Below are 12,214 nucleotides of genomic sequence, written 5' to 3'. Positions count from 1 at the left end.
ACAGTATGTCTGCCTCAGTGTCTGTGTGTGTCAGTGATGTGTCTGCCTGTGTCCGTGTGGGTGTCTGTGTGTGTCTATGACAGCGGGTGTCTGCCAATGTCAGTGTTTGTCCGTGTCCACAGAGGTGAGGGTTGTGGTAGGGTCCCCAAGTCAGTGAGCATGTGTGAGTGGGTACCTCGCGTGTGCCAGGGTGTTTGCCTGTCCGCGTAGGCGTAGGTGGCTGTGGCAAAGCGTCTCCGGGTAGCTATGTGTGTACCCCCGCGTGTGCCGGGTCTGCGCGCGTCTGTCGTGTCCGCGTGGGCCGCTTTCTGTGGCGGGGCGCCCCCAGGTCAGCGCGGGGGTGTGCGCCCCGGCGGGTGCCCAGGACTTCACCCTCAGAGCGGGCGGAGCGCCACGTGCGGAGTCCGGGGCGCGTCGCTCTGGGGCGGAGCCAGCCTGGGGCCCCAAGCCCCAGGCCGAGCCCAGGCGGGGCCCGCCCCCGACCCCGCCCCCAGCCCGAGCCCGCGCCGCCCGCCGAGCCCCGGAGCCCGAGCCGAGCGGCGGAGCCGAGACGGCGGCGGCGCCCGTGGGATGCGGGGATCGCGCCCCCGGGGCCGCTGAGCCTGCGCCCGGTGCCCGGAGCCCCGCGCCGAGCGAGTCCGTGCCGAACCGCTGCCGCCCATCCCGGGACCCGGGCCGGGGGACCAGCAGGTGAGCGAGCGCCTCCTCCAGCAGCCCCGGCCCGGCCGGAATCTCCTCTGCCTGCCGCCGCCCAACTTTCCTCCCCGAGGGTTGGAGCCTCCAACCCCTGCGCGCCCCCTGCCCAACCCCGGGTCCACCGGCAGGCTCCCTCCCCCATCTCTGCCCCCGAGGTAGGGGAGGGGGAGGAAGGGGCGCAGAGCAGCCTGGCTGGGGGTATCCCCGGGAGGGGGGCGTCTCTAGCCGGCGCGCTCCCCCTCCCCTTCGCTTTCCTTCCGGGCTTCCCAGTTCGCTGTCGAGGGCCGGGGGAGGGGGAGCTGCGGCCCCGGCCTCCCGGCCGATCCTGGCGCAGACTCGGGGAGGGTCTGGGATTGGGACCCGGATTCCGGAGGCCAGAGACCCCAAGGTCAGAACAGCGACTAGGAGCGCAGTGAGTGTGACTCCAGAGAGCGGGGGAACCGACCGAGCAGGGCTGGAAATGAAGGGGTCATGCACCCCCCTTTCTCTGGGCCCTGCGGAGCAGTCCGCCGGGGCTGTCCTCTCTGGGGTGAGATCTCTGCGGGTCCTGACCGGGGATAGATCTCTGTTCACCCCGAAAGGAAAAGATGTATGTCGTGTGTCCTATCTCTGCGCGCTCCGGCCGTGAAGAGATCTCTGTGCCCTCTTGACGCCGTAACGGGGACACATCTGGTCTCGGTGAGCCCTGACTGCGGAGAGATCTCCGTGGGCTCTCTCCAGGGGAGACTGTGCGCTGGGATCGGGCGAGTTCTTTGCCCTCTTCGCTCTGACGGGGCAGATCTAAGCGCCCTGACGGAAGGCCGTTTCCTACTTGTTATTCGATCGCCTTTGGTGGCGCCCTGGGAGGAAGCAGAGGTTCCTAACCTTGTGGGGGCTGGCTATGTGGAGAGTGCTCCTGGCGAGGGGAATGCTGGGGACCAGGCGCTGGCCTTAGGCCCGCCTTGCAAACACCTGTTGGAGGTCAGCGCACAGCCGAATCCGGAAGCCATGGCCGGGGTTGTGGCAGGAGTCATCTTCTCTCCTTAGTGCTTAAGACCAGTGGGGGTGATGGGATCAGTCTCCTCTTGGGGTTCTAGGCTGATATTCCATTCCCCCAGCTGTCTCCTCCCATCCTGCCGAGACCCCAGGCACCTCCACAGACAGCTTAGACCTTCCGGTGGAGACAGGCACTGCATATGAGCCCACCATGCCACAGCATATCTCCCCTCTCCCTGATTCCCACAGCCCTCCAGGATCCAGAGGGACCCTGAGCGGCAGAGGCACCTGCCATCAGAAGCCCAGGCCCCTACTGTTGCCATCAGCCTTTCCCCGTTAGAACTGGGCAGGTGCATGAGAGTGGGAGGTAATGGAGCTGGAAGGTGGGGTGAGAGTGGCACAGGCTGATAGCTCAAGCATTGCTGCAGTCACAGGAGTGAGGGTCGGGTTGGGTCAGAGAACTGCCAGAGTAGGGAACGTAGATTTTGTACTAGAACGTCCAGTCCTGTGCTGAAATGAGCCTCAGTGAACTCTTAATCCAACCCTATCATCATCACCACATCGTGCCAGGGTGGGGAGAAACTGAGGCCGAGAGTGGGTCAAGGACTAATCCAAGGTCACCGGGGAGGTCAGTGGATCGGGGGCTCCACTCAAGGTGACGATGCCTTGAGGTCTACTTTCTGAGAGCCGAATTGACCTAGGACTGCTCCCAGAGAATCTGAGCAGAAAGGGAACTGGCCCTGGGGTGCCAAGAGCCAGCATTCAGCCGAGTGTGGTGCAGCCAGCTGCTGTGCCTTTGGGGGACTTGGTCTTGACTCTGTGGTGCTTGAAGGTCCTCTGGAAGATTTCCAGGATTGACTCACTCAACATGAAGATGGAACTCAGAGTAGTGGTGGGAAGCACCAGAGACGGCTGGGAGTTGGGGAGCACAGGAGACTGGTGTTCGGGGAATCCAAGGAGAAGGGAATTCTTGGGCCAGCCTGGGACAGTGGTAAATGGCAATCTCGGTTCTGTTCATAGGAAGCTGATTCCTGCTGACCTTTGGGAAGCTTATTGGAAAAGTATGCAGCCGTAGAAGTGTATCCCCACTCCAGTCAAAGAGGAGTGATTATCTTTGGCCAGGAAAGTCAAGGGTATCTATCTAACAAAAATAACTTTCCAGCTGGATTTTGAAGGATGAATAGGAGTTTTCTAGGTGGGGAAGGTGCAGTCTGGCCATCAGGTCTAACATGTACAAAAGCATAGAGATGTGAAACAGTACAATTGTTCAGTGACCCGATGGATCCCATGGTATGAGGAAAAGAAGAGTGGAAGCTAAAGCCAAGGTCACAGTCACGGGGGCCCTTGTGAGCTCCACTCAGGAATTGGGAATTTATCCTCAGTAATGGTACTAAAAATAGCTAACATTCACTGAGTGCTTTCTGCCAGCCAGGCACAGCACTAAGCACTTTATAAGACTCATCTTGCTGAATCGTTGAATCAACCCTGGAGGCAGAGACCATAATAAGGACCAATTTGCAGATGGTGAAACTGAAGGCCCAGAAAGGTTAAGTAACATGCTCACCATCACACGTCTACCAAGTAGCAGGACTTGAGTGTGAGCCCAGGTGTCAGTCTAACAGCTTTGCATTGTACTACCTGTCCAGTGCAGACCATGAGTGCCATCAAAAGTTTTTCAGCTGAAGGAGAGGGACAGGGAGATGACCACAGGTGATAGAACTTGTGGTGTTCCAATTTCCTTCCCTGTTAAGGGGTATGCCACTCTCGCACCCCTAGCTTCAGTTGCTCAGTAATGAGGTTCACTGCTGCCATATCACACTGTGAGAGGAGGATGGGCGAGTGGAATTTGGGTTGATCAGCTTGATGTAGAACCAAGGAGAAGGTGATGAATGTGTCAGGGTCCTGATCTGAACCTGTAGTACTTCCAGGGAGATGCCAACACCCCACAGTCAGTTGGAGGGAAAGGTCGAGGGTCTAGGAAGGAGATTTGGGCTGGAGGCAGAAACTTGGAATCATCCGCAGAGGCTGGTCGTTGGAGCTGTGGCAGTATTAATTAGATTTTGTTCAGTGAGAATGCAGACCAGTGGTTCTCAACCCTGATGATATTAGCATCACTTTGAAACCTTTTTAAACAAAATCAATCTATGCCCAGGCTCCACCCCCCGAAATTTTAGTTCATTCGACTTAGAGGTGAGGCCCAGGCATCAGTAGTTTTGGAAGCACCAGGGCAATCCTAATATGGAAAAGAGGATGGGAGAAAAGAGAGTTGAGTCCAGAGAGCCCTGAGACACTGCAACAGTTGAGGCTGGAGAAGTCTGCAGAGGAGGCTGGGACGGAGCAGTCAGAGAGGTGGGAGGAGAGCCAGCAGTGGGAGGTGTCACAGAAAGCATGGAGGGCACATGTCCTGGGAGTCTCCTGATTCTGCCAGAGAGAGCTAAGATACATTCTGAGAAGCTTGTGGATAGATGAAAAAGAACGCATAATTTAAAAAACGAGTGTCCATTGGCTTGAGCGACTGTGAGGGTGCTGGTGACCTTGACCACAGAAAGTTCCCTCTTGGCACTCGCCGAATGTGGTGCTGGGTATGTTGTTGACAAATGAATGAATGAATGAATGAATGAATTGGTGAGAATGGAATTCAGTCTGGAGTCGGTTGAGGAGCAAGCGGAAGGTGAGGACGTGGAGAGAGCATGTGTAGACAGCTCTTTCAAAGAGTTTGATGGTTTAAGAGGGAGGAGATAGAGGGGAGCTGGCCAGGGGGAGGTGGGCTCGAGGGAGGGCTGTAGGAGGGCTGTAGGGGTGGGCAGGTAGGCGTGTGTGTCTGTGCAGAATGTTCACATGCGCGAGCTTACGGGGAAGCTGCCTCTCCCTCACAGGGAGGACGGGAGATCTGTGAGTTGAAACTGTGCCCTCAGGTGTTCTCAGCTGCTCTGGTTTGTCCAGTGGGCTGATCAGGAAGGCCTAGGGTGAAGTGACTCTTCCCATGCAGCTCTGAGAGGGTGATTTTGATGGCGGGAACTGTGATTCCTGCTGGGGGAAAGGGGCAGGAAGGAGAGGAAGATTTGCTCTGAGGAGAGAAAAGCGTTCCAGAAAGCCAATGTCTAGGGGATAAGATGAAGTTGTCGAGAGCAAGTTTCCAGAAGTAGAGGGACTGGGCTAAAAGTCCTATGGCTAACTCCCCAAAGGAGACGGAGTCAAGAAGATGAAGCCAGGGCAGCCTGTAGAGAGAGGTTGGACGATGCAGGGCACAGTCACAGGGAGGGTGGAGCTTCAAAATGAGCCCGGGATTCGATGCCCACTGCCCTCTGCGAGCCCAGACGTGCCTGTGGTGGTGGTCTGAGGCTGAATTCAGCCTTAGGTGGTCGGAGAGCACCTGGTTTGGGTGTCCAACATGTAATCTCTGCCAGGGAACATTCTAGAAGCTGTACAATTCAGATATAATAACTGCTCTCATAAAATTTACATACTGTTGGAAAAGACAGGCTGGGTACCATGAAGCAAATAGATTCCAAAGATAATTTTAGATTGTGACCAGTGCTATGTGCGTGTTAGTCCCTCAGTCGTGTCCAATTCTTTGCAACCCTATGGGTTAGTCGTTCAGTTGTGTCTGATTTTTTGCGACCCTATGGAGCCCGCCAGGCTTCTCTGTCCGTGGAATTTTCCAGGCAAGAATACTGGAGTGGGGAGTCATTCCCTTCTCCAGGGGATCTTCCCAATCCAGGGATCAAACCCAGGTCTCCTGCATTGCAGGCAGATTCTTTACCGTCTGAGCCACCAGGGAAGCCCAACCAGTGCTGTAAAGGAAATAAAACAGGATGAGGTGATGGAGAGATGGGAGTGACTCTAGACTGGCTGGTTAGGGAAGGCATCTTGAAGGAGGAGACTAAACTGAGACCTAAATAACACGAAAGAAGCAATCCTGAGGAGATCTGGGGCAAGAGTGTCTTGTGAAGAAAAGACTGCCAGTGCAAAGGCTCGGGGGCAGGACCAAGCTCCGGAGCAGGGTTGGTTGCTGTGCTGGAGCAGAGGGACCAGTGTAGGGGTGCAGAGGTCCCTTGTGTCTGTCCCCCACCCTCCCCAGTTCTCAGCCCCCTCAGACCACCTCTTTGCTTATGCACGGCTTATACCACTCACCTCGGACTGGCAGCAGTTCCTGGGAATGACACTATATTTAGACTTTTCTCCTCTCTGTGGGCCTGGAACATACTGTTTGTTTTTAAGATGATCAATATGGGATGGGTGCTATTTATAGAGACCCCAAGTCAATTCCTGGGACCTGGGGCCCTTAAATGGTGGAGGAAATCCAGGACTAGGCTTTTGGGGGGGCAGCCACCACAGCTGGCAGAGTGTTGGAGCCATCTGATTCACGGACTCTGAAAGTGGTATCACCTCTCCTGGCAGGCCCGCTTCACCCATCTCTGAAGAGGCACCCCAGCCATGGTGTGGGGAGCTTGGATGTCCATAGTCTATCCATCTCCAACTCTGTTTTCTTTAAAAAAAAATATGGAATGCTTCATGAATTTGTGTGTCTTCCTTGGGCAGGGGCCATGCTAATCTTCTCTGTAGCGTTCCAATTTTAGTATATGTGCTGCTGAAGCGAGCACTCCAACTCGGTTTTCTGGAGGAGTACCTGGTGTGCCCCAGGCCCAACAGAAAATTTCACTGTGATTGTCAAAACCAGAGTCTGGTGGAACAGCCTGTCAATCTCTTGTTCATTCCTCATTCTGTTTACTACTCTGGGTGAGCAGAAAAGGACCCTCAGGGCCTCCCAGGTTCACCCCACAAGCCAGAGAGAGGTCTGCCCAGGAGTAAATGCGAGGTTGGAGTTGGGAGCTTAAATCTCTCCAGCCGTAGGTCAGTTTGGCCAAGAACAGCCAGGGGAGGCTGCCTGGAGAAGGTGGAATTGGAGCCCAGCCATGGAAAGCACACAGCAGTTGGAGAGGCAAAACAGAGCAGGTCAAGTTTTCAGCCTGTTTTCGGAAGAATGTTTATGATCTGAGGCTGGAGTTATTTCTCTTTCTCTCCTCTTCAGTTCTTCTCCTGATTAAATCTCCCAGGGAGACAGTGGAAAGTCACGTCCCCACAGATATTAGCTGAGTGGAAGGACAAAGCCGCTCTCACAGAGTCTGTGTGGGCTCGAGAAGATGCCTCACCCACTTGGAGATCCTGCTGCCCGTCATCTCCAAGGGCATTCACTTCCCTCCTTAGAGCCCCAGGAGGCCAGGGGCTGGTGCTGGTTACCCCCTAGACTCAAGGTTACACGGGCACGCAGGTGGCACTAAGCGCAGAGTGGTGTCTCCCTGGCCCCACCCAGGCCTTGCCCAGGCAGTCCCCGTGCTTTCTGGGAATGGATTTTGAACAGTAGAAAGGCTCTTGCTGGCATCAGGAGGGTAGTAAACACCTTTCTGGCTGGTATTGATTCCTCGAAGGCCTGTGTGAAAGAAGAACCTGGCTCAGGAGGCAGTTTTCAGAGGGACAGCAGGGTGGGGGGGTCGGGGGCAGGGTAATCTGGCTTGAAGTACCAACTCAGTTCTCAGGCTACATTAGCATCCCTCCATCTGGACTGGGAGGTGCCTGGGAGGATCTAAGATGGGGGCAGGGGGAGATCAGACCATGGGAGGGACCAGCCCATCCCAGTCAATACCTCCCGCGTGGCCATCAAAGCCCAAGCCTCATCGACCTGGGCCGAGAACAGTGAAGTGGTCCAGAGAGCCTCTAAGAGCCAAGGTGCCTGCTCTCTGCTGCCCAGCACTGCTGCCTGCTTCTGGGCCTCTTACTGGGAAAAATCCCAGCCCTGGGCCCGTTCCCTTTAGGGCCCAGGGGCCCACTCAGGGGACACCCAACTGGTGTAGCGGTGCAGAGAGGGTGAGGGACAGAGGCCTGCCCACCATGGCCAGACTTGAGCAGGAGAAGGCCCAGGAGCTCAGAAGCCCATTCCAGTGCCAACCCTGCCACTGTGCTGGGTCACAGGCAGCGCAGACTGCCAGTTACATAAAGCGACAGCTAGTTGATAACGAAACTGGAAATGCAGGGGAAAGCCCCCACTCACTTGCTAGGCCTGGGTACTTATTAGATGTGTAATTGCTGAGCTTCCATTTCAGGAAATGTCGGAGGAAAGGAGGAAAAAAAAAAAAAAAAAAAAAACTCCATAAGAATCCCCTGGGGCCAATCATCCCCAGAGACGGCTGGACTTCGGGTCCCTTCCAGCCCTCGTGCTTTATGATTGAATTAAGGGCTTGTCCCCAGATGGGTCACTTGTGTTCCTGTGAATTGCCACAAGTAATTTAAATGGCACTCACCAGCAAATAAAATGTAAATGTCTCAAAAGCATTGTGTTAAGCAAGAACACGACACACAAGAGCCCATAGGTTGTGATTCCATGTGTAAGAGGTTCTAGAACAGGCAAAGCTAATCTGAGGTGACAAAAGTCAGAGGAGCTGACTGGAAAGGGACAGTGGGGAGCCATCTTAATTGGGGTGGTAGTCACACGTGCATGCCTGCTAACGCTCTTCAGTTGTGTCTGACTTTACGACTCTATGAACTGTAGCCCGCCAGGCTCCTCTGTCCATGGGATTCTCAGGCAAGAATCCTGGAGTGGGTGGCCATTTCCTTCTCCAGGGGATCTTCCTGACCCAGGGATCAAACCCAGATCTCCTGCATTGGAGACAGATTCTTTACCACTAGTGCCACCTGAGAAGCCCTAGTAGTTACACAGGCGTATATACACATTTGTTGAAACTCAACCAACTGTACACCTAAAGTCTGTGCATTTTTTGATGTATATTATGCCTCAATTTAAAAGAGTGTCAAGGCTCAAGGGCTGCACGTTTGGCTGTGTCCTGGACACTTTTGTGGCGTGAACTTTGTGGATTAGTGGATTGGCTTCTCCCTTTGGGGACTCCTAGGTATCTCTGGGGGAATTTGTGTCTTCTTCAGTGCACACAGTAGGTGCCCCCATAAATGCCTTGGTTGCCGTGGCATCTGTACACAGTTCCCCTGTGGAGCCTTTTTTTTGACCCAGGTATTGAGGAAAGTGAGTTGGAAGGAACCTGGTCGGCGAGAGACTTGGGATGCTGATTGCTGTTTCGGGGACACCTCTATGCCGGGAGGGTGTTTCCTGAGCCACAGTTGGGCACCTTTCTGGCCCGGTTGTATGTATTGTGTGGGTGTAGCTGCTACAGGGTCTGGGGCCGAAGTGCCCAGGGTGACTGAGCCAGCTCTCCAACTTCTGGTCTCTGAATAGTAGATGATCGAGGTCTCCACTCAGGAGACCCAGGGCCAGAGGCAGTGCTGGGCCTTGACTGACAGCTCAGAGATGCTCAGCACATTATCAATCCATAGTCACGGCATCGGCATCGGCATCGGAGGGGAGCGGGAGGAGGAGACTGGAGCTTGGGGAGAGGGGGTGCTGTGTGCCCAGTGGAGGGTTTGCGCTTCCCCTGACCTGCCACCAAAACACCACAGAACACTCAGATGAGATCAACTGCCACTTCCTAGCCCCCAGGCCCCGCCCTTACTGTGGGGAAGTGGGGTTGGAAAGGCAGGAGGCTTGGGCTGAATCCAGGGCTGGGCTCCAAAGTGCCCCCTTTGGACCTGAGCTCTTCCCACAGCTCCCAATCCAGAAGGGGGCCTGGTCTCAAGGATCCCCTTTTCATCCCAGCCTGGGGAATCACTTGGGCAGAGCAAGCTGGTGAAGTTTTGCTGTCAGCTGAATTAGCCTCCGCTTCTGCCTGAGTGTTGGAATAAATGAGATGCAAATGCATGTAAATGAGGGCATCCCCGGCTTCTGGGGTGGGTGTGTTCACCTTGGAGAGAGATGAGGATGGTTCTGCAGTACTTCCCCAGATTGCTGGGGGCTGGGAGGGCGGCTGGGAAAGGAAAGACCCTTCGTGACGCAACCCCCTTCCCAAGGACCCGGCTCCAGACTAGACAGGGTTAATGCCTGTGCAGCCTCAAAGGAATGGAGCCTGCAGGGAGCCCGTTAGCTGAGGCCCCTGCACGCACAGGGACGTGCCAATGTGCCTTTGATCTGGGAGTAGGGACCTGAATGCACAGGCCACGAGCACCAGCTGACACACCCGCTGAGCCTTTGTCCAAGCTGTTACCCCGGGAGAGCAGATAATTGCCTGGGCAGGAGGGCTGGCCCGAAACACGCTGTTGACCCCTCCCCTTCCCCCCTCCCCCCTCCCATCCCAACCTGTGGCTGGAGCCAGCACAGCCACCCACAGCCAAGACCAGAAACCTGGGTGGCCACTTTCTAGTCCGCTGAGGATGGCTCGCTTTGCACCCATCCCCCGGCCCTCCATCCCTCCTCCCCTGTTTTCTGCTCCCTCCCCACCCTCACTCCCAGGCCAGCCAGAGGTCCAACCCCAAAGCAGGTGGAGTTCTGTGAGGGTTTAGGGTCCAGTGGCTGGAACTCTAAGACAGTGCCACCCAATAGAGATATAATTCGAGCTGCAAATGCGAAGTCCCAGAGGCAATTAAAAATGTTCTAGTAGCCACATCTTCAAAAGTAAACAAGTGAAATTAATTTTAATATGTTTTATTTCCCCCAGTACATATATGCAAAATATGATCAATTTAAGTCATAATTGATGTTTTAAAGTTAATAATGAAATGGTTGACATTCTTTATCATACTAATCAGCTTTCCACACCAGTGTGGATGTAACAACAGCACATCTGGACGGGCACCAGGCACATGCCAGGTGCTCACGAGCCACGGGGCAGAGTGGCTTCCCTGTGGGACCAAGCAGCTCCACCGTGCCTGAGCTGGAGTGAAAATCGCTGTCAGAGAAAATGCTGACTCTGGGCAAGGGCAGAAATCAGCCAGGTCTCCCTGGCCACGCGTGGGCACCTGGGGGTGAGCCTGGCCAGCTTGGCTGCGCCGGAGGAGGACCAGTCTCAGAGGAGGCTGATGGGCCGGCTCTTAGCTTTGGAGCCAGGATCACAGACATGCTCAGTCCAGAGGGGCAGGCCACAGATAGCCCTAACCCTTTCTCCTTGCTCTCCGTGCCGCCAGAGGCGGGAGGCAATGTTGTGCAATGGTTAGTCTCACGGGCCTGGCTTCACCACAGATGGCGGTAGCAGATCTCCTATCTGTAAAATGGGGATAATAACCTCCCCTCGTCCTAGGAGTGTTGTAAGTGTGAAATTACCGCCAGGCAGGTAATGAGCAGGTGACGCTGCTGGGATGACCCACCTCAACTCATGGCTGGGGAAACAGGTCCAGAAAGGATGAGGTGGGTGGTAATAACATTGTCCAAGGTCACAGTGTGGTTAGTGGCTGGGCAATAGGAAGGTTAATCTGGCACTTATTCATTCACGCATCCATTCCTTCATTCACCAGGCCCTTATAGGCTCCTCTTGGAGGCCAGACTATGCTTTGGGAGAGGGAGAGGCAGATGTGGAAGCAAATTATTCCACCCTGTGATGAAGCCAAGTATGGGAATGCAGTAAGCCAGGAACACAAGGAAGGGAAGGACCAGCCAGGCAGGGAGGACAGGTGTGGGCCACAAGAAGGTTTTTCAGAGAAGGGTCTTCTGAGCTCAACTTCTTGGGAGAAAAAAGAATGGCAACAATAACCACAATGATTATAGCAAATGACATTCACTGAATGCTTTCTGTGTGCTGAGCATGTGCAAATATTAATATACTTATGCCTCAGAACGGCCCTGTGAAATAGGTACTGTTATTAACCCCATTTTACTTATGGGAAAAGTGAGGTAGAGAACCATCAATTGATGGTTGCCCAAGAATTTGCCCAAGAACATACAAGTGGCCAGGACCCAGGTTCACACAGGCAGCCTTGCTTCCAGGCCACATCCCTGACTTTGCCGCTCTCCCACATTGAACTTGGAAGTCTTTCAGAGACAGAGAGGCAAGCAGACCTGAATGCAAGGCTGGGTTCTCTGGCCCAGGGCATTTCCTCATGCCAGTCTCAACAACACCCAGTGGAAATATCCTTACAAGCTACCACAGTCTCTTTGCTGGTGACTCTTCTCCCTTTCCTATCATTGCACCTGTTGATTTGGAATCCATCACCTGAGGAAGAAGAGTATTCTAAGAAGTCATTTGTAGGGCTGTGTACAGTGGGTGCCGATTAAATGTTCACTGAGCCATTCAGTTAATAAAATGAGTCTATGTGTTGAGGTATTGATTAGTCCCAGCGGATTCTCCTCAAGGAAGAAATGAAGTGACTCCTGGTACCCTTGCCTCTGCCTATGGGGAGTGAGCTCCTACTTCCTGAGCTCCCTGAGCCCTTGGGACTGAGGGACAGGGGTAGGTCAGGGGTGAAACTAGTGCCCAGGGCAATGGGTGCTCCAGCCTGAGGTCACCTGGGCTGCAGGGCGGGAAGGAGGTGCCAGAGCCAAGGAAGCCAGCAGAGATTTTCTAGGAAGCCAGGGAACCACTTCCACAAAGGGCTTTGCATAAATTTACATGGCAAAGAATATTCTTTGCCTGTTGTGTTCCAGAGGCTCCGATTCCAAGGCGACCAAAATGCCAGATGTGACTCAGGAACTGCCTTCGGGATCTGGGAGGAC

The 12,214-nt window shown here is 54.5% G+C and overlaps 1 protein-coding gene and 1 non-coding gene across 6 annotated transcripts in view; one reads left to right on the top strand and one right to left on the bottom strand.

The window, feature by feature from the left end:
* The window catches only part of SCN5A (sodium voltage-gated channel alpha subunit 5), a 129,514-nt gene that overhangs the window by 25,854 nt on the left and 91,446 nt on the right, over nt 1-12,214 (top strand). For 2 of the 5 annotated variants that reach the window (XM_081527400.1, XM_081527401.1), the window contains exon 1: nt 493-690. The exons of the other annotated variants lie outside the window; for them this stretch is intronic. The gene's annotated coding sequence lies outside the window, so the exon portion shown is untranslated. Of the gene's footprint in view, nt 1-492; nt 691-12,214 lie in introns of those variants that run through there. 5 annotated transcript variants of the gene reach the window in all.
* On the bottom strand, nt 6,169-6,275 carry LOC145522068 (U6 spliceosomal RNA). The gene has a single exon (XR_014065887.1). It is a non-coding gene; the product is annotated as a U6 spliceosomal RNA (small nuclear RNA).

This window comes from Giraffa tippelskirchi, chromosome 9, assembly GCF_054371585.1.
Source record: "Giraffa tippelskirchi isolate mGirTip1 chromosome 9, T2T-mGirTip1v1.2.pri, whole genome shotgun sequence".
Classification (NCBI taxonomy): Eukaryota; Metazoa; Chordata; class Mammalia; order Artiodactyla; family Giraffidae; genus Giraffa; species Giraffa tippelskirchi.
Note: the sequence above shows the minus strand (reverse complement) of the source record. Positions and strands in the feature narration are given on the sequence as shown.